At 34.3% G+C, this 23,101-nt stretch overlaps 1 protein-coding gene across 2 annotated transcripts in view; it reads left to right on the forward strand.

The window, feature by feature from the left end:
- The first annotated feature begins 3,370 nt into the window (after positions 1-3,370).
- LOC127862749 (uncharacterized) overlaps positions 3,371-23,101 on the forward strand; it is an 81,464-nt gene continuing 61,733 nt past the window's right edge. Inside the window, exon 1 of one of the 2 annotated variants that reach the window (XM_052402014.1) lies at positions 3,371-3,493. The gene's annotated coding sequence lies outside the window, so the exon portion shown is untranslated. Of the gene's footprint in view, positions 3,494-19,149; positions 19,288-23,101 lie in introns of those variants that run through there. The other variant, XM_052402021.1, reaches the window with a different exon arrangement.

Consider the following 23,101-nt stretch of genomic DNA (forward strand, 5'->3'; position numbering starts at 1 on the left):
ATGTATATACAGCATTATCGTGTTACATAGAATTCTAACAAATGAAACACGATTGCGATTAGTTCATCTAAAGAAAAATGATTATTCGTGGTATTTGTATAAACTATAACAAACATTTGAGGAGAAAAAGAGTGGTATGTAATATTTAAAAAAAAGAAATTGTTGATTCACTCTCGTTTAAAATATGCGAGCCAGCTTTTGTTTGTACCTACCGCGCGTGCTCAAATATCGGAAATACCCAGACCGGATATTTCCGAAAAACAACTATTACAACCGTTTGCCGTTGTAGTCATTCACAACACAGAGGTATTACTCGCTGACCCGCACGTGCATGCGTAATTGAAACAGTTATACCGGTCAGTGATGCAGAATTAAAACAAATACGGTGAGAAGCGCAAACTGGCAAAATACGTTAAGGCCGTAAAAAGTCATTTTAGATTTAAAATGAACGAATTATCATTCAAAAATGGTAGTATCTTCAAAGTGCGTTTGCTAGTCACCCGACAAGCTGATCAGGGAGGTAAAAGACACCCCTTTGGCTGCAAGAAAAAAAGAACTCTGCGCTCTACATAGTATGTTTTGGCAAAAATGTCAGACTAAATAACAAAATATGCACTTGCATGTCCAATGTGCGATAAATACCGACCGAATGCGAAAGAACATCTACTACCGCATGCAATTCCTTAACGTCCATGGCGAAATGTGCCATTTAATTCGTTTGCATTGAACAACAAGTTGTCGTTGCTTGCAGTCGCCATTTATAGATCAATTCGTATGAGTGCACTTCAAGCATAAGTGTTATTCACAAACTCAACGTACACTTAAGGTAACGCATCCGTAATGATTTCCCGCGATTTCTTCAAAGATCGAAGAGTCTTATTGCCTGTTTACTTATGGATATCTAATTTCAACAGGTTGTGTGACGTTCGTGGCCGAGAGGTTAAGGCGATAGACTAGAAATAATTTGGGATCTTCCCGCGCAGGGTCGAATCCTGCCGACAACGCATACTTTTGCGACGCGTTTTATTTCTTTTCTAACGTAATTTGATTTAATATAGCATAAAAGCTATGTTTATTGTTAAATATGTCGCAATTGTTATCATTTGTTTAATGTAATTTTTAAAATTACATAACGTTATGGCTAAATTGGGTGATTAACAGCTGAAAATACGAATCATGCATTTTTATTTTTATTTCAAAAAGTAAACTGTAAATCTGTATATTTCTTGGTATGTTTGCTGTATATACTGTATCTATAAAAACTCACTTCAAATTATTACATAAATGACACTATTTTGAATTTTATGACACTTTGTTTTTAACCAACTCAATTTCTACTTTGCTGAAACCACTTACATTTCATGGCGCTCTGCCATAGATACCATGTTATAAAAAATGTTTGTAAAAGAATATAAAGACGACAAAGGTAAAGTTTAAGGACAGAATGACGTACAGAATGACAGACAGACAGGCCAAAAACAACATAATCCCCGATCATTCAATCCGGGGGCATAAAAATCCAAGTTTTAGAAGTAATAAATTTATTTGTGTTATTTAATATGTGTACTCTTTATCTGTGGTAAAATAACAACTGCAACGATAACATTTCAATATTATTGCTGACTATCAAATAAATTCACAGTAATGTTTACATTTTGTCACTACCGTAACATTAATTAAAATTCATATGTATTTGCAATAATAATTGTTTTCATATCGATGTTTGATATCAGTCCAATTAACGTCTTAAGTACTTTTTGTCTATACCTTACTTCAACCAGATTATTATTAAAACTTGAAAATCTAACCATTTAATGACAACAATGTACAATAAGTGAAAAAGTCTGTCTTTATAATTTTCTTTAAAATTCCATATATTGCAAAGCACCGGTCACACTTTGGCATATACTTACATATGACTTTGTTTATTGAAGTCAATTACTTTTCGAGGTGATGTATGCAATCATTTGTCACTATTCAGTTAAACTGATGCCGTTACGGAAGTCAAGTTAATGTTACGGTAGTGACCAGTTGTTACGGTAGTGAAAAGAAATGAAGCATGTCTTTAAAGAAGTTAAAATAAGTAAATTAAGCCCAGTCGAATATTCTCCAAGAACTCCTCTACAAAGAGGTATGAAAATTTAATAAATAGATGCTAGCTTCTATCTTTTTATTGATAAAACAGTATCTTATTCTTAATAAACGTTCATCATGCGTTTCGTTACGTCTCCGATATTGTATTTTATCACATGCTTGACGTCGTGGGAGTTTAATAGTCATTACGTTTTTTTTCATAATAAACTCGTGTCATAACACTTTTACGTGACGTCTCTCTTAGTGCACGGACGTCGATTCAATTTGCCGCGTTAATATAGGGAAAAGAAAGACTTAATGTCAATATTTATAAGCAATAAGATTGAACATGTGATAAAAAGAATAATACATGAGTGTCTTTTGACATTGAATTTAATAAACTCGTTGAATAAAATTATAAAATGCTCGGCAGAGCCTCGCAATCAATTTATCAGTGTATCGAACTCGTTTAATAAATTCAATATGAAAAAAAAACATGTAAAATCCTCTATGTCCGATATTATGTTGTCGGTCAATATCTTTACGTCATTAATGTTTACTATGTTTGTTCAAACCAATTTAAAATAAAATTTGCATTCTGTATTTCGTTATTTTTAGTCTAAAACAATAGAACCAACAACTATTTTTCACAAACAAACAAAAACCCACATGTATTTAATAATCATGAACAAATGTTTTAGAACATTAAATTAAGTTCCATACTAAAGTTATTGAATTCGTTGAATAAAATAATATTTTGCTAGCCAGAGGCTCGCGCTCTCGGTGTTCTAAGCCTCGCAACTTCTCGCTATTCAACGCTAACCTAGTATTCTCTATATATTTCATTGACATGCAACCAATTTACAAAATTGTAGTGCCTTTTTCAAAAGAGTTCCTTTTCTCTTCGGTATTAAAAGCGATTTAGCGATCGCACCCATGCTTTTTGTAATTTATTCCTGCATCCTATGTGTGTTTGCAACATTTTGGCGCATTTCAGTGGGGATTACGTTGAAAGATGAATGGTTGGGGTGCGCTGATTGAAGTGCGGCGCTTTTGTCGAAATTTCACCTTCAAAACTCTATTTTCTAAGGGTGCTTTCCTTTGGGCGAATTTTAATTTCTAAAAAGTTGAGAGACCATATATTTTTGACTGCATTTATTGAAAGAGGACAGCTTTATCTTTAAAATGATACCAGTCTTGAACAATTTTTTTATATATAGGAGATACAAGAAAAATGCTTTGAAAGTTGGCAGTTTTATAATGGGACCCTGTGGGAAATGGAATTAGTGTAATATAACCTGTCGAATTTTTCAAAATGGCGCTGACGATGAGTGGGAAATCATTGTGCGAAATAACTCGTTTAGTGTTAATAATACGTGCATTTTACGGTTGATAAATGAACGGATAAATCAAAAGAAAGGTGAGTGATGAGTTTGTGACAGTTGCTTCTTCCTTGTTTTATTTTAATTTGTTAGAAATTGCAGCAAAATAGATAACCGGTGAAGCGTGAGAATTGCAAGACCGTGAATTTCTAAAGGTCACAATATACTAAAAGATTTTCTACACAAATTCAATGTAAAAGCAATAACTTTAACAAAAAATAAAGTCAAACTTTCGCAAATAGAGACCCATATAAACATACCTTTTCTTAAAGAGCATTCCAAGCCGCAATGATTTAAACAATAAAAAAGATAGGTCATGCGTTTTGCAAGAAAGAACTCGACGCGAAACAACGGTCACTGTTTTACGGCCATCTGTTTATCAGCTCAGTGATTTTTTTTGCCCAAAATTACCGCCAATATTCGGCTGCTTCCCAATTGCTTAAAATTTACTTTTTTTCCCAAAAATCTGACCAAAATTTCCCCAAAAATAACTAAATTTTTCCAATAAAGCCAATAAGATTACAATGTCATTTAGCAATAATGTCGTACGAGTGCTGATCAAGCTTGTCCAAGTCGTCGCCGAACAACAACTGACTAACGTATTGTTCGCAAATGTTGCCGAATACAATTTATTGCTGCTATCCTCATATCTCTATATTGCGGAGGTAGCATGAACCAACAAGGGAGGCAACTCGTTATGTCACAATTTGGCAGTGTATAAAAAGTGGTACTTAATTACACTACGCGACCCGTGATTTTTGCCTAATTTGCTAAGTCAAGGCGGGCATTTTGCTTTTTGGGTGGAAAATCACCGCGATTTCACGTGACTCGTCACTCCGACGTCGCGCGAGAGCAAGATAATCTTCGCGCTAAATCCCCTCAATGTTGTGGTGATTCGCTGCCATTCGCCGTGATCGCAGTGACAACGATGACTCGCCAATTCATGCATAGAAACCGAATCGTATCGATAACTTTATACATGTACATAACGCTTCTAATGTTCACAATTATCCGATAATCCAACATCAAACAAATAATCTTGAACATTTATGTCGGTAAATATGTTTGAGAATTTCATTAAAACAACCATATGACTACGCCATTTTTCAGGAGTGTAAAGAGTACAGCGCATAATGTGGGACACAGCTTTCATTGGACGAGCGTATTTAAATTTAGATTGATACAATACGATCTTACAAAAAAAACCGTTTTATTGCGTCATACGCCTTCATGTAAAAAACGTTTTCCTCCTGGGAATTGTGCTATTAATGCATAATATTATCAAAACATTTTTTTCACACGTAAAGCGTTGTAACAAATTAATATACAATTCAATACAAATATACCATAAGTATAAATGTTCCGTTAAATTCCCAAATGAGAATACAAATTTATAATCCGAAACACACTTCCGATGTTTTAATGTTAACACGACGTTTACAAATGCTTTCAATATAGTCGTCATGTATATTTCCCGACAAAAGAGCGCGAAAATTATGCTGCAATGCACAACGTCAAGGTATACGAGTGTGCAAGTATTGATTTTTTTATACAAACTGTGTAGCGCAGAGAACATTGAATTCTGTTGATTTCGGTTAAATGTTTCTTTGGTATTTTTAAAACAGTTATATCGCCAACAATTTGATATTTCTTTTAAAGTCATTCAAATCACACGCCGTATCCGTATCGTTACTGATAGAAGTAAGACATAATACCTTGACTTGTATAGTTTTTTTTGTTGTGAGAGACCATCTGAGTAAACGCCGAAAAATATATCCAAACTGTTATTTTTTTGTCAATGCCCTTTGATCCATTATCGCACTTAATTGGCAGCGCCATCCTGTTGTTTCTGTGATTGTCACATCTTTTCACAGTTTGAACACGTACAAAGAGTGCCAATTAGACACTTGAACAAACACTATCACCCGCTGGACAGTACACACTAAATAATTAAATGTTGAGGGTTTTTGTTTTTGGCGTGAAAACCCAGAGAAATGCATGTACATTATACATCATCATAAATTTATTGAACTCTGCGAACGCTAAGTGCTACGTTGATATACTCGTGTTTTTTTTTCAGCAAAACAAACACAATGTTTAACGGTTTTAATATATAGGCAATGATGTAATAACAACAAATTATATAGCACGATGTCATAATAACATTTACTTAAAAATAGAACAGTAATGTATTTCCGATTTCCGGCTTATCAAGCATTGTGAATGTATGTACAACGCTTGGAAAGTAACGCGAGTAACACGAGTTATCCGTATAGGAGCCTGAAACAGAAAATAAATAAGTAAAGCATATTTTAGTCCAAATAATTAGATGTAATCTACCGATTACATTTAACCTTTAAATGAAAGTGTTACTTAAACAATTTTCCGTGTCTTAAGGCGCGAATATTTTGCTAAACACTGTTAACAAAAGGGCTACACGTTATAATTCTTAATGAAATGCAAAAATAAGTATTAACATAATTAATAACGTCAATAAACACACACGGTAAGATCAAAGTTTAAATGGAAAACTTATATCATATTTCTCGTAAATTACCAAAATTATTAGTTTCGTCGAAATCAAATACCATGTAGAGAAACAAGGTATTTATAACCAACCAATGACGAAACACTATGCAACTTTCAATTTACACAGTGCTACGCTACATGTATATTTCAACAATATGGAATTTGAACAGTGGTAGTGTATTCGGGCCTGGAATATAATTGATTGTAAGTTTTAATAAACATTCTGCTAATGCATATAGTTAAATAATGTTTACATGTTATGTTAAATAATTATTGCATGATCATTCTTCTGCGCTGTTATATTAATTTGGAGCCGTTAAAGCTTCCGACATTACTTCATCACGTTCATGTCGGAACATGAGTATTTTAGCTAATACGCCCATTGCATACAACAACAACAAAAGATTTATTATTGCAATGTATAATGTAAGTATATACATATATGTTACATGAACATGTAATGTAGTGTAACCCTTAATGTAAATCTCTTAAAAAGGTGAACCACGGCGGTTCGCGGTGATTCGCGCTGATTGCGTAACAGGGAGATACATCGCGCGACGGTTGCCGAGACATCACCCAAATTTTCTTGTCGCTCGGAATCACCGAAATTTGTCACGTTGCATCGATTGGGGTGATGCGGGATCGCGGCAAAAATCACGGGTTGCGTAGTGTATCTCGCTTAACATGGGTCTAAATTACGTTTAAAAGCTATTTTCTGATTGGATGAAACAGTCTGAAATCATCCAATGAATAAAGTCGAGATATTTATCTTGCAGAACATGCAATGCCATGCCGCATGCAAGCTATTTAGAAAGTAAATATCGTAAATCAAAAAGTTTGTTATGTTTTTTTTCGCGGTTATAGACAGTGTTCCTGGCTGAAAACAATGCAATATTACTTTTAAATCATTCATGTATTAATTTTTAGCAAGAAAGAGGTAGAATATTTGTGTAAAACATAAGAATTTTTATTTAAACTTATGTCTGCTACAATTTAACAAGTGGTTACAGAATTACCGATTGTACAGATGTATCGACAGACATATGCAAAACGAAAAAATAGCTTGCATATTTAAAGTTTATAAGCCTTGAAATCACCTATTAATCAAATGAGAATCGAAATTATTAAAATATAAACCAGTAATGTTCATTAACACCAAAATCTTTGGGCACAACCATCATATTTTTTGAAACCGCGACGTGTTTTTCGGAAACCGACATTCGATAATTTCCATAACCATATGGAAAATTTTATCACTGACAAGTTTCGTTTCTAATGTTTTTCTCAAATATTCTACCACAAAATTATTGTAAACCATTACACAAATGAATAACAAGTAACAATTCCTTGATTTTGGGGAGGGACACTGTCTATAAATTCTTATAAATACGCATTAAGGCTAATTTTAAGTGCATAAAATAATGAAAAATAAATCATAATTGAAGTGTAGTCAAGTGTTCGTTCCATCCGTTATATTCATTCATCCACATTGCTCAGTCACTCAATTATATTGGAAATGATTACGAATATCTGATAAAACTTGCATTTTTTATTATGTCCCCCACTATAGTAGTGGGGGACATATTGTTTTTTGCCCTGTCTGTTGGTCTGTCTGTTGGTCTGTCTGTGTGCTTGCGCCAACTTTAACATTTTGCAATAACTTTTGCTATATTGAAGATAGCAACTTCATATTTGGCATGCATGTGTATCTCATGAAGCTGCACATTTTGAGTGGTGAAAGGTCAAGGTCATCCTTCAAGGTCAGAGGTCAAATATATGTGGCCAATATCGCTCATTTTATGAGTACTTTTGCAATATTGAAGATAGCAACTTGATATTTGGCATGCATGTGCATCTCATAGAGCTGCACATTTTGAGTGTTGAAAGGTCAAGGTCAAGGTCATCCTTCAAGGTCAGAGGTCAAATATATGTGGCCCAAATCGCTTATTTTATAAATACTTTTGCAATATTGAAGATAGCAACTTGATATTTGGCATGCATGTGCATCTCATAGAGCTGCACATTTTGAGTGGTGAAAGGTCAAGGTCAAGGTCATCCTTCAAGGTCAGAGGTCAAATATATTTGGCCCAAATCACTTATTTTATAAATACTTTTGCAATATTAAAGATAGCAACTTGATATTTGGCATGCATGTGCATCTCATGGAGCTGCACATTTTGAGTGGTGAAAGGTCAAGGTCATCTTTCAAGGTCAGAGGTCAAATATATGTGGCCAGAATTGCTCATTTTATTAATAATTTTGCAATATTGAAGATAGCAACTTGATATTCGGCATGCATGTGCATCTCATGGAGCTGCACATTTTGAGTGGTGAAAGGTCAAGGTCATCCTTCAAGGTCAGAGGTCAAATATATGTGGCCCAAATCGCTTTATTTTATAAATACTTTTGCAATATTGAAGATAGCAACTTGATATTTGGCATGCATGTGCATCTCATAGAGCTGCACATTTTGAGTGGTGAAAGGTCAAGGTCAAGGTCATCCTTCAAGGTCAGAGGTCAAATATATGTGGCCCAAATCGCTTATTTTATAAATACTTTTGCAATATTGAAGATAGCAACTTGATATTTGGCATGCATGTGCATCTCATTGAGCTGCACATTTTGAGTGGTGAAAGGTCAAGGTCAAGGTCATCGTTCAAGGTCAGAGGTCAAATATATGTGGCCAGAATTGCTCATTTTATGAATACTTTTGCAATATTGAAGATACATGTAGCAACTTGATATTTGGCATGCATGTGTATCTCATGGAGCTGCACATTTTGAGTGGTGAAAGGTCAAGGTCAAGGTCATCCTTCAAGGTCAGAGGTCAAATATATGTGGTCCAAATCGCTTATTTTATAAATACTTTTGCAATATTGAAGATAGCAACTTGATATTTGGCATGCATGTGCATCTCATGGAGCTGCACATTTTGAGTGGTGAAAGGTCAAGGTCATCCTTCAAGGTCAGAGGTCAAATATATGTTGCTCAAATAGCTTATTTTATGAACACTTTTGCAATATTGAAGATAGCAACTTGATATTCGGCATGCATGTGTATCTCATGGAGCTGCACATTTTGAGTGGTGAAAGGTCAAGGTCATCCTTCACAAGGTCAAGGTCATCCTACAAGGTCAAACATCATATAGGGGGTTTCACAAACACATCTTGTTTTTATTTTTAAACTTCCATTTCATAAATGTTTTTTTTTGATAAACGTCGTCAATTGTATATAGATTTCTAGCTAGCTAGTTTGAAAAACATTTAGGCAAATATTACTCATGTGAGATAAAATGCAAATAATTAATAAAATATTCCTTTTTAATCAGTATGTTGGTTTATCGGTCAATAACAATATCACTTTGAACATTGAATTATTGAAAAGTTATAACTAACATTAAATGTTCTCCGAACAAATGATTCATAACACATATAACAGATTGATAGGAAGATATGAACAAATTAAGGTTGCTAGGTTGCCCGCCTAGAATGGTCCTGTTAGTATGGAAGTACTTGACAGGGCTTTCCTTAGACCTCAAATCTCAAGAGTCAAGGACTCTTGGGACCATATTTTCAAGAGTCAAAATCAAACTTCTGAGAGTCCTAATAATAACGCAGGAGAGTCAATGATTTTTTGCAATTTAAGCAAATTACTGAGATATAATATATAAAAAGCAACAAATAAAAAGATACATGTATGTTAACATTTATTTCTTACATTTTACTGTCACTACAACACTATGCATTTAAACACAATATTTCAATGATTAATAAATACAAAACATGTATTCTAATACAACATTAACTTCATGTATACAGCAGAGTAATATGTCATATGTTCTTCTTTCGCACGTTTGGGGGTGTTAGGAGCACTGTCATTTAGATCTAAAGTACGCTTTGTCGTTGGCGTCTTACACACACTTTCAGAGATACTACCGATTCCGAATTCGAAAAGGTTTCTCTGCGACATTTTCCGAATGCACTAGCACAATTACACTTTGCACAATTACACTTTATCCAATAACTTTGTTTGACCGTTTCGCGTGGCTATTAAATTAAGAATGAAATACAAAATGTGCTAAAAACCCATTTCCGCTGGCTATCACAAAAAAAACAACAACATACGGGTGGTACCTAAACACAATAGCCTATATAAATCGGTAAACTATAAAAGGAAAATATTTCTACTCGCCGATAAAGGTGCCTCCGTATTTAATCCCATCGAAAATTCCGACGCCCTTTAATTATTTCATGTGCCATCTTCACGGAAGATGTGCGACAAACACGCCGTTTTCTATGCCTTATCAAACGGTCAATTATTACGCCTACATGTATTTTGTAATCAATTAGCTCATGCAAAAATTGTCACTTTGCCACAAGGCCAGTTGTATCGGTTCTATAGTTATTTTTAGCAACTTTGATGCAAAGCGTGTAATTTGACGTTGTAGACAGTACATATGCCAGCATAACTTTCGCGCGTCTTTGAAGTGAGCAATCATGAAGCGAAACAGTGATGGGTGCATTCAGCTTTGGAAATACATTCTGCCATACTCTGGAAATATCTCAAAATATGCTTTACGGTGTTATGTGGATATGGATGTTATTATTTTATATTGAATATTATTAAAACTGACGCGGATGAGTCCATTCTGTTTTGGTGGGTTTATAGTTCTTCTTAAATGCTCTGAGCTTTTATGAGTACATACGTACAGCTCAGAGGGTCAATAGCTGGGAGTTGGATTATTGCAACTAGGTGGGTTTAATACACGTCTTTTCCGCAAACAGCTGATAACAAACGCTATGATAAATAATGGAAAGTTAATACACGCGTCATCGAACCAGCAGTGTTTTAATTGGTCAATACTAGATTTCTTAATTAACCAAACTCCGCCTACTGGGTGGACTTGTGCTTCGATGATTGGAAACGGGCGTTAACGATTAGCGTGTACTAAATGAGATACTCCGCCCCGAGCCAATTATCGCTTAGTCTTAACAACTTTTGATCTCGTTGACGCAAGTCAGTATATTCCCCCGGGTCAAATGTGACGCATGATGTAATTTTCTCAAGAGTCAAAAAGGAGTCTTCTGTAATTTTCAAGCGTCAAAACCCGGGAGCTCGGGTCAAAGGAAAGCCCTGCTTGATATCTAAATTTATTAGCCTTTGAATGTTGTAAAGACAAAAAATATTTTATGAAATGTCTCAAAGTGTAGAATTATTTTGCATTTAGTAAAAGAGCAACATATAACCCTGAAGTGGCTGACAAGAACTTGTGGCTGAATACAAATAAAAAGAGGCATTATGCTTCTTGAAAATAAAAGTAAACATCATTATATATGAATCTTCTGATCAAAAGTGTTATTTTTAGTGAATAGAGGAAATACATTTTCAAGAATAAACAATATAATTATAAATGTTTTGGTGAAGTGCATCATGGTATTATCATATTCATAGTACCAGTTTTGGTCTAAAAATCCAATAACATTTTTTAAATTTCATAACCCCTTGCTGCAAAAAAAAAATCAGGAAAAATAGAATTTTCAGAGTAACCAATTAAAATAAAATAAAAAATGCTTTATTAGACCCTAAATATTATTTTTGCAATCATTTTTCATCAATTACATATGTTTAAAAAAATTATTGTTTCATGCTACTCATTATTATATCTCAATTCTATTTTAATTTAATCTTGTCAAACATACTAAATTATGAAATAAGCAATGAATATAGTGCAAACATGTACAAATGTAATAATTAGATAGTAAGTAAAAAATCCCCCAAAAAGGGAAAACGCCGCGAAAATTCCCCCTGCTATGGGTAGCGACCCACTTCCCCTAAAATGGATTGAGGGCCCTTTTTGCTGCCAAAAAAATCATAAAAAATATTTTTCAAAGAAATCCTTTAAAACAAAAAGAAAATGCCTTCTTAAACCTTAAATATTATTCCTGCAAGCATTTTACATCAATTATTTATGTTTGAAAAAAATCATTGGTTCATGCTAGCGGAGGATACCGACGCTAGTCGATGTATCCCGATTGAGACCCCCTGTTTTTACACACGTCCAAGATGGCGGCAAGCAGACGAGAAATTTACGATTAGCGGCGAAAATGATAAATAAGATTCAAATTAACAACGGATATCATATGGTTATTATGGAATAATTTAATTAATGCGTGTGACAATTAACGCAAATTACTACGTTTGAAATAAAAAACAACAAAATAATATTTATTAGAAATCTTCACAGTGACTGTGCGTCTTGGAAACCGGTGTTGGAAAAATTGGAGTGCAGTCTACTCACAAAGTTAAAGCATTTAAGATGAGTATCGTTCGAAAATGGAAAGAGACAAACATGATTTGATTTATATGTTAGTGGATCTGTGTATTCTCAGATTCGTATGCATATTCTGCTTTATTATGTTTGTCACGCTGTACAGTTTACTGAAATAGCATTGAACTGAGGATGTAAAGTGCAACTGCAAGATATTGAAAGGTAAACAAATTAAATGTATTATTTTAACTCCATTTAATACATCATTAACACAGCAAAAACACTTAAGTGTGTTTGTTCATGTTTTCACCATATGATATTTAATATAAAAAAAAATCTGAATTAAATTAATACTCTTGAAGAGGTTATGATTACACTACGCGACCCGTGATTTTTGCCTAATTTGCGGAGTCAAGGCGGGCATTTTGCTTTTTGGGTGTAAAATCACCGCGATTTCACGTGGCTCGTCACTCCGACGTCGCGCGAGAGCAAGATAATCTTCGCGCTAAATCCCCTCAATGTTGTGGTGATTCGCTGCAATTCGCGGCAATTCGCCGTGATCGCAGTGGATATCGGTGACATCGATGATTCGCCAATTCATGCATATAAACCGAATCGTATCGATAACTGTATACATAACGCTTTTCTAATGTTCACAATTATCAAATAATCCAACATAATTGCAACATCACTTACGAAAAATAATATTAAACATTTATGTCGGTAAATATGTTTGAGAATTTCATTTACAGAACTATATGACTACACCATTTTTCAGAAGTGTAAAGAGTACAGTGCATAATGTGGAACACAGCTTTCATTGGATGAGCGAATTTAAAAAAACGTTTTATTGCGTCATATGCCATCATGTAAAAAACATGTTCCTCCTGGAAATTGTGCTGTAAATGCATAATATTATCAAAACATTTTTTTGACACGTAAAGCGTTGTAACAAATTAATATACAATTCAAAACAATTATACCATAAGTATAAATGTTCCGTTAAATTCCCAAATGAGAATAATAATTTAATAATTTATAATCCGAAACACACTTCTGATGTTTTAATGTTAACACGACGTTTACAAATGCTTCCAATATAGCCATCATGTATATTTCGAAAATTATGCGGCAATGTACAAGGTCAAGGTATTGAGTGTGCAAGTATTTATTTTTTATACAAACTGCGTAGCGCAGAGAACATTGAATTCTGTTGATTTCGGTTAAATGTTTCTTTCGTATTTTTAAAACAGTTATATCGCCAACAATTTGATATTTCTTTTAAAGTCAAATCAAACACATCGTATCCGTATCGTTACTGATAGAAGTAAAACATAATACCTTGACTTGTATAGTTTTTTGTTGTGAGAGACCATCTGAGTAAACGCCGAAAAATATATACAAACTGTTATTTTTTGTCAATGCCCTTTGATCCATTATCGCACTTAATTGGCAGCGCCATCTTGTTGTTTCTGTGATTGTCACATCTTTTCACAGTTTGAACACATACAAAGAGTGCCAATTTGACACTAGACGAACACTATCACCCGCTGGACAGTACACAATAAATAATCAAATGTTGAGGGTTTTTATCCCCCGCCAGAGGCGGAGGGATATTGTTTTGGCGTTGTCCGTCCAGCTGTCCGTCCGTCCGTCCGTCCGTCTGGCACTTTTTTGTCCGGAGCCATATCTTGGAAGTTCTTTGGTGGATTTCATTTAAACTTGGTATGGCCCTTTGTATCTTGAAAAAATGCTTTTTAGTGTCCGGAGCCATATCTTGGAAGTTCTTTGGCGGATTTCATTGAAACTTGGTATGAGTATATATATGCATAAGAGGATGATGCACGCCAAATGGCATTGTACACCATCTGTTAAAAACAGATCTTGAAAAAATGCTTTTTACTATAGGCACTTTTGTGTCCGGAGCCATATCTTGGAAGTGCTTTGGCGGATTTCATTTAAACTTGGTATGAGTATATATATGCATAGGCGGAGGGATATTGTTTTGGCGTTGTCCGTCCATCCGTCCGTCTTCCTTTGTCTTAGTTTTGTGTTATTGTCCTCCGTCCGTCCATCTATCATTATGTTCATCCGTCCAATTTGCACCCATCCTCAAACAAAGCATATGTTGCGGGGGATACCTTGGGCCTTTCAGGCCCTCTTGTTTGTTTTGTGTGTGAAAACCCAGAGAGATGCATGTACATTATACATCATCAAAGTTTCAAAGTTTATTGGCAATCGGCAATAGAAACATGCCTTTAGCCATTTACAACATAATTATGGCAAAGACAAAAAGAACGGTTAAGTTATATCATCACACACCACAAAGTACACATATAAATATTCAAGCATAATATACATGCATATATAAAATGTATTTATGTAACGAAACGTTGATATATAACATAGCTTCTTTTAGGTATTTACAAATTCCTAATATTTTATTTATTTTTTTCGATGTCATAGTAGTTTGGAATAAATTTAAGGTAGGCCAAGAGATGTGCCCAATAAATTTCAATCTTAAGTGTCTATAATTGTCACAACAAAGTAGGAAGTGATACTCAGATTCAACAACGTTCATATTGCAGAATCGACAAAGTCTCTGATCACGATCAATACCTACGAATCTGCCCACTTTAATTTCTAGATGGTGCGATGATAGTCTAAAACGGGCAAATTGTTTCAGCAGGTCATTTTTTTGTATTTTTAACAATTCATCATATTTATTGAACTCTATGAATGCTTAGTGCTTAGTGCTACGTTGATATACTCGTTTTTTTCAGCAAAACAAACACAATGTTTAATGGCTTTAATATATAGGCAATGATGTAATAACAACATAAATATTATAAAACACGATGTCATAATAACATGTACTTAAAAATAGAACAGTAATGCATTTCCGATTTCCGGCTTATCAAACATTGTGAATGTATGTACAACGCTCGGAAAGTAATGCGAGTAACACATGTTAACCGCATTGGAGCCTGAAACAGAAAATAAATAAGTTTAGCATAATTTAGTCCAAATAATTAGACGTAATCTACTGATTACATTTAAACTTTAAATGAAAGTGTTACTTAAACAATTTTCGTGGCGCGAATATTTTGCTTAACACTGTTAACAAAAGGGCTACACGTTATAATTCTTAATGAAATGCAAAAATAAGTATTAACATAATTAATAACGTCAATAAACACACACGGTAAGATCAAAGTTTAAAAGGAAAACTTATATCATATTTCTCGTAAATTACCAAATTATTAGTTTCGTCTAAATCAAATACCATGTATAGAGAAACAAGGTATTTATAACCGACCAATGACGAAACACTATGCAACTTTCAATTTACACAGTGCTACGCTACATGTATATGGCAACAATATGTAATTTGAACAGTGGTAGTGTATTCGGGCCTAGAATATAATTGCTTGTAAGTTTTAATAAACATTCTGCTAATGCAATTAGTTAAATAATGTTTACATGTTATGTTCAATAATTATTGCATGATCATTCTGCGCCGTTATATTAATTTGGAGCCGTTAAAGCTTCCGACATTACTTCATCAAGTTCATGTCGGAACATGAGTATTTTAGCTAATACGCCCATTGAATACAACAACAACAAAAGCTTTATTATTGCAATGCATAATGTAAGTGTATACATATATGTTACATGTAATGTAGTGTAACCCTCAACGTAAATCGCTAAAAAAGGGGGATTTGCTTTGATTCGCGCTGATTGCGCAACAGCGAGATACATCGTGCGACGGTCGCCGAGACATCACCCAAATTTTCTTGTCGCTCGGTAACACCGCGATTTGTCACGTTGCATCGATTGCGGTGATGCTAGAATTGCGGCAAAAATCACGGGTCGCGTAGTGTAGATGGTGTATTTAAGAATCTATAGATTATTGCAATTTAATATGCATGTGGAAGGATATTAACTATATGCTGTCTTCATTGTAAGAAGACATTAAAGCAGCACTTAATAATGTAAAAATGCTGTCAAATATGCACTGAACAATTTTAATTCTGTACTTATAATCATATTTATAATGCTTAATGTTTCCCAATTTCATGGTTTATCGCGCTAATTTTCCCCATCCGAATGGCACAGGCTGTAACAAAAAAAAGCAAAAAAAATCACTGCGGCTTTGTACGAGTGGATGAGGGTTTCCCGCCTTCTGTCAAAGTCTCATGTATTCTCCAACCTTCAAGCAAAAGAGTGAATTTCTGTTAAACATCAATGTTTTCCCTACCACATGCACAAAGAAACATTCTAAAATGAAGTCATGCAGGGCCCTCAATCCATTTTAGGGGAAGCGGGTCGCTACCCTCATGAGGGGGGATTTTCACGGCGTTTCGCTTTTGGGGGGATTTTTTTACTTACTCTCTTATTATTACATTTGAGCATGTTTGCACTATATTCATTTCTTTTTTCATTATAAAGTATGTTTGACAAGATTAAATTAAAATAGAATTTAGATATAGTAATCATGAGACACATCTTATTAAAAAAAAATTTTTTTATTTTTTATTTTAGGGGAAATTTTCTCCCAGAAGGGCTCCATCGAAATCAAACAATAAGAAAGTGAAATCTATATGAATTTGGCTCGCTGAATCCGAATCTGGTGTTAATTTTCTGATATCTTGACCCGTTAAAGAATTACTGAGTTTAAACTTTAAATGGTAAAATTCGATAAGAATGCAGCAGACTTTGAACAGAAGCTCAAAATCCAGTATACCTTAAATTTCAGTGAAATAAAACAAAAATGTAGTCCAGTCTATGTGATTTTGTCTCCCTGAAACCGAATCCGGTGCTAGTTTTGCAATATCTTGACCCCTTAAAGAATTATACTGCACCTGGCTATCAGCATGTGCTTATAAATTATGCTTGCAATACGTTCATTATAATGCTGTTAGTTAAAGTAATATTATGGGCATTTTTATTATGCCCCCGAAGGAGGGCATGTAGTGATCGGTCTGTCGGAGGTTCTGTCCGTCTGTCTGTCTTTCCGTCACACTTTGCATTTATGTTTCTCATTTAGGTTTTCGAAAAATGCTCATAACTTCTATGTCACTTCAGATATCAACTTGATGTTTGCCCCGGCGAAATGTTGTTCATGATTTCATGAACACTTCAAGCCAATCAAGAACTGTTCATGAACGGTTCTGAAAAAGTTCCTTAGCTTGGTTCATGAACTTTTGGACATGAACTGTTCTTAAGACATGTTCATGAACTGTTTATGAATTATTGTTGAACATTTCAAAGTTCATGAACAGTTCTTCATCTAACCATAAATACTTAGTGATGAACATTTCATGCACAAGTATTTCTAATGACTTTTCTGAGACAGACTTTAAGGATCCATCATGAATAATTCATGAATTCCTTTGTGCTAGATGTTTCATACATATTTTTGAAAGTAATATTGAAATGTCTAGCATACAAATCTAGATTTGTGAAACCTGTGAAGTTAGTATGAATATGCATAGTACTTTCACCACTGTAAGTAAGAGTTCTTGACCTGTTCTAGAGAATTTTAAGAACATTTGCAAAAGAACTGTTCAAGAACTGCCTTCAGCAACACTTCAATAACTTTTTAAGGACCTAAATTTCCTGTTCTTGAATTATTCTTAAACTATTCTTGAACACTTTAAGAACTTTTTTGAACAACATGTTTCCTTCTGATGTTCTTAAACAGGTCTACACAATGTTTTTGAACGTATGATGGACTTTTTAAGAATCCAAAATGTTCTTAAAAGGATCTGTCATTGTTTTTGGAAGACTTAAAAGACAAGTTTAAGAACGTTTTAAGGACATCTTATTTCAAGAACAGTTTAAGATGATATCAAGAACTCAATGTACATTGCATTGCTGTTTTTACAAAGAAAGAATATTGTGTGCACAGGAAGTTGAAACGGAAGGCACATGGTTTATGTTATATTTGAAAATGTAAGTCTTTAATAAATTACTGGCTGAACTGATCAGCCATTGGTTCCATTTCAAGTTCTTTGGCACTGTAAGTGTAACCATTTCAGGGAAACCATTGATTAGTAAATGATTCTTGAACTGAAAATGAGACTATTCATAATCTTTTCAATACATGAATTATTCATGAACATATAGTGCAAAATTGTATTATGAAATTTAAAGAGTATTATCAAACCACTTGTATCTCAGTTATTAGTGTTATATTTAAATTATTGTTATATGTTGCTATCAATATGTTAAGTGCTAATACAAGACTTGTTTCTTCTTACCCTGACCTGTTTGTTGAGCTTTAGTAACACTTATGATAACCTTTGCATAAATTGACAAATTCTTGTTCATGAATAGTTCATGAACATTTCATGCCACCTCAGTTCATGAACTCTTGAAGAACTATGGTTCATGAACTATTCACTTACAGTTCGTGAACAGAAAATGAGCCATTGAAAAATAGAAGGAAAATGTTCATGAACTGTTCGTGAACAGCAAAACCCTGAAGAATTTTTCAAGAATTGTGTTGTTCATGAACTGTTCAAGAACACTTCATGCCATTGATGTTCATGAATAGTTCATGAACATTTCATGCCATAATGGTTCAAGAATAGTTCATGAACACTTAATGCCACACGGGTTCAAGAATAGTTCATGAACACTTCATGCCATTAGGTTTCAATAATATTTCATGAACACTTCATGCCATTAGTGTTCATGAACAGTTCATGAACTAAAATTTCAAGAACTTTTCACAGACGTGGCTCATTTTCTGTTCACGAACTATTCGTGAACAATTCATGAACTCAGTTCACGAACAGTTCATGAACTGTTCACGAATTATTCGTGAACTGCAGAACAACATTTCGCAGGGGTGGCATGCATGTGTATCTCATGGAGCTGTACATTTTGAGTGATGAAAGGTCAAGGTCATCCTTCAAGGTCAAAGGTCAAATGTATTTCTTCAAACGGTCGCAGAAAGGGGCATTATGTTTCTGACAAACACATCTCTTGTTCATTGTTGAATTGAGCAGTGAAAGGAATTAACAGGTAAAAAAAAAATAGTTAAAATGTGGTAACTGACCATGTATCTGCAACTCATCTTGCTACCAGTTGTTTATAAAAAATATATATTATATTCGATATTTTATGTGACTCACCCAGTCCTCTAAGCAGAAATGATCCGTAATACAAAATAGTGTCATTGCGTCGTATGAATGAATCTGCACTAAAACTAAATTTAGATTCACATCGTACATCGAATCATTTCTGTCGTCAGTTGTCACACGAAAGTACGGTTGATATTCACATGCATTATTTTTCTCTTTCCGGTATACTGTTTTAGTATGTTGATGCTGCATTAACAGTAAATAACGGTTGCGATAGACACCTATAATCTGTTAGATGCCCATAATATCACTTTAATAGTAAAGAGTACATTTTAAATAGATGCATATCAATGCATTCCCAATAATACAAACAAATCAAAGGACTGCACGTGGCTATCAGCACGTGCTTATACTGCACGTTTAAGTAACTTACTCATTCACTCATTCATTCAGTCTGTCACTCACTCATTTAGTCAGTCGCTCCTTCACTCCCTCACTCACTCACCTGAAGTCACTCAATCACAAAGTCACTCACTCAATCAATTAGTCATGTTGCGGATCAACATCAGGGTATTAATTATCGGATAAATTTAGCCCTTAGATAATATTATTTTTTTATACCTTATATCTTATTTTAAAAGTTGATATAAGTTGGCTCAATAGTTCGGGTCTATATGTATCTAGATCAGGGATCATATTTTCCCGCAACATCAATCGGTCCGGATATAAATGGGGAAAAGTATCCGAAAATGTGTATCCGAAATCATGACAAATTACGTTAAAATATATACCATTGATTTTGCCATTCAAGAAGGTGGTATAATACATGTACAAGTAAAACTCCCTTTGGAATTTTTTTTAACGGAACGAGTTTTCTCAACTGGTTTTATCATTTGGTATTTCATTGTTATTTCGTGTGCTGTTTTATCAGACTTTTTTCATCGTTGTCAATATTATTAATCTGTGTAAGTCTATACCGATGTTTTAAATTGTTGTCGACTCGATAAGATAAAATCTTACAAACATGCACTGAACCAAACAAATGTCTGTGCGTAGGTTGGCTACTGACAACAACAAACCAAATAATTATGGTAAGAAATAATTTGTTGTCAAATAACCCACGTCCGATAGTTTAGATGCGTAGAGATTTAATCACGAGAGCGAAGCATTTGAAACCACGCATCTAATTTTCCGGTCGTGTGTTATTTAACAACAAAGTATAAAGTACACGAATTATTTCGATTCTAACACGGTTTTACTAAAGATTTATTCAATGTATATTATTTTTCTTGTGCACTATTTTATGTGAAGTTCCGCCCATAAAAATAACTTTCGGCTGTTCTGTCGATCAGATCCGCGACTTTCATTCATAATTATAGTACCGGATTATTACGCTGGTGGAAAATGTATCGGCATTTGTTGTTTAGTTACAGCGCGTGCATTCAGACGCGTCTTTTCGGATGCGTCTTTAATCCGCTGGTCACAAGTTTTTGATTCTAGGTCTGACGTGCAATAAACCGGTCCTGACCGGTTTAGAGACTGCAGAAAATGGTTTATCACACCTAATCGAGATAAGATTGTCATAAGGGTGTATTAGCATGTACACTGTGTAATCGATTTCATGACATGGGAATTTTAATAGCAAACAGAATCAGACCGACTGTTTGGGATTTTTAATCGGTCTTTCATGACCCCAATCGGTCTAGGACCGACAAAACCGAAAAAAATATGATCCCTGATCTAGATGTATTGTTTGCTAACATATGTGGACTTTGCCATAAGTTTTTGTTGTTCTGGTTCATTCTTTATTTCATTTCCATTTACTACTGTTAAAGTTGCCTTTGCCAATATGTTTGGTTTTTGTGGTGTTTTGTTGGGCGTAGTGTAGCAGTTACTTTCCTTACTCGGGGTTCAAAATCAATAACATTCAATAGATAAATGTCTCCAGATGTTCAGTAGAGTAGATAGAAATTACTGCGAGTGGTTTAGCAAATTAATTATGATACAAGTAGTGTAGATAATGAATAATAATACAAGTAGCGTAGGTAGTGGATAACAATACAAGTAAAATAGATGACGAATAAATAAATAAGTAAATAAGTACATATATCATTTAATACCAATATGTTCAGACTGGTGTCGGTTCTCCTAGATTGACATGTGTTGTTTCCTGTATTGAGCCCTTAAATAATATTGTAAGTTCGTTCGCACTTTTGTGTTTGAAAAGTCTTTTCGCTTAGCTCAAGGCAATATTGATAACAACAAGTGAAGTTCTGTAATATTAATACACTGATGTGTGTGAATTGGTATCTCCTTGTATAAACTATGTTTTACCCTTCTAAACTTTATGAGGAATGTAAAAATGGATATAGTACACCCTGAGTCTCAGTCTGACCAGTGCCAAAGAGTTTGAAAGATGTTTAACAGGGTTGTTTTTTTATGCTCCCCCAAAATTTATTTTGGGGGGAGCATATTGTCGCTGCTTCGTCTGTCCGTCCTTGTGTCCGTCTGTGCACAATTTTTGTCCAGGCTATTTCTCAGCAACTAATGACCGGAATGCAATGAAACATTATGGGAAGCTTGACTACCAAGAGGAGATGTGCAAATTATCAGCGGGTTCTGGTCGGATGATTTTTCACAGAGTTATGGCCCTTTGAAATTGTCCATTGTACACATAGTTGATTCTTGTCCGGGCTATTTCTCAGCAACTAATGACTGGAATTCAATTAAACTTTATGGGAAGCTTCACTACCAAGAGGAGATGTGCACATTATCAGCCGGTTCTCGTTCAATGATTTTTCACAGAGTTATGGCCCTTTGAAATTGTCCATTGTACATATAGTCAGAGCTCCAGATAAGGGTCGTATTTTCGTAATTACGAATTATTTTCAAGTCCGTTACTATTTATTTATAAAATCTTGTCGTACCATTAAGAATTACAAAATCAAGTTACAAATGTTATTTTTACATCGGTTCGTATCGATTTTTTATTGAGTTCTTTTCGCGTATTAAAGATCTTTGAGGTGCTTATATAGAATGGTTATCGGGTTTGTTTAACAAAGCGCATTTTTTCCAATAAAAGCGGTGTATACAGTCTATCTGTCAAAAAACAATATCGGCGCCCAGAGAGCGTCCTAAAAAACTGCTAAGCGCCCAAAAACACGCTTTTAACATATTGTACGCAAAGTGAGCCGAAGTTAAATGTTTAGAAAGACATTATAGAAAAGATATCATACAATGTTGTATGTTCAGTTTCCGACACGGTCGGAAAAGCTAAACAAAAACGCGACACGACGGGTCCAAACTTAATCACAAAAAAACATTGAGCTAGTGGAAGGGACATTACAAGTCCCGTAGCTAATCGTTGAAAGGATTGAAGGGGAGACCTGTTTAAATTGTGAAATATGTAAAAATTCATCTATAGCATGCAATCTAAGCACAGTTTGGGCATATGAAGGTATTTGAGAAATAAAATTGTATAATACTGAAAAGACACTGTTGAACTCGTATAAATAAAGTTGCTAGTATGTTTATTTTGATTTTTTTGCATGAAAATAACCATTATTATTTATTTTTGGGTCATTTATAAATAATTAGAATTATTTTCTAAAACTTAGTAGTAACGCTAAGAACAAAATTTCAGAGTTAAGAATTCTTTTTGAAAATCTGGTAGTAATTTAAGAATTTTACAAAACCTTATCTGGTGCTCTGCATATTATGCAATTCTTGTCTGAGCTATTTCTCAGCAACTAATG

Source organism: Dreissena polymorpha, chromosome 1 (assembly GCF_020536995.1).
Source record: "Dreissena polymorpha isolate Duluth1 chromosome 1, UMN_Dpol_1.0, whole genome shotgun sequence".
In the NCBI taxonomy this organism is placed as follows: domain Eukaryota; kingdom Metazoa; phylum Mollusca; class Bivalvia; order Myida; family Dreissenidae; genus Dreissena; species Dreissena polymorpha.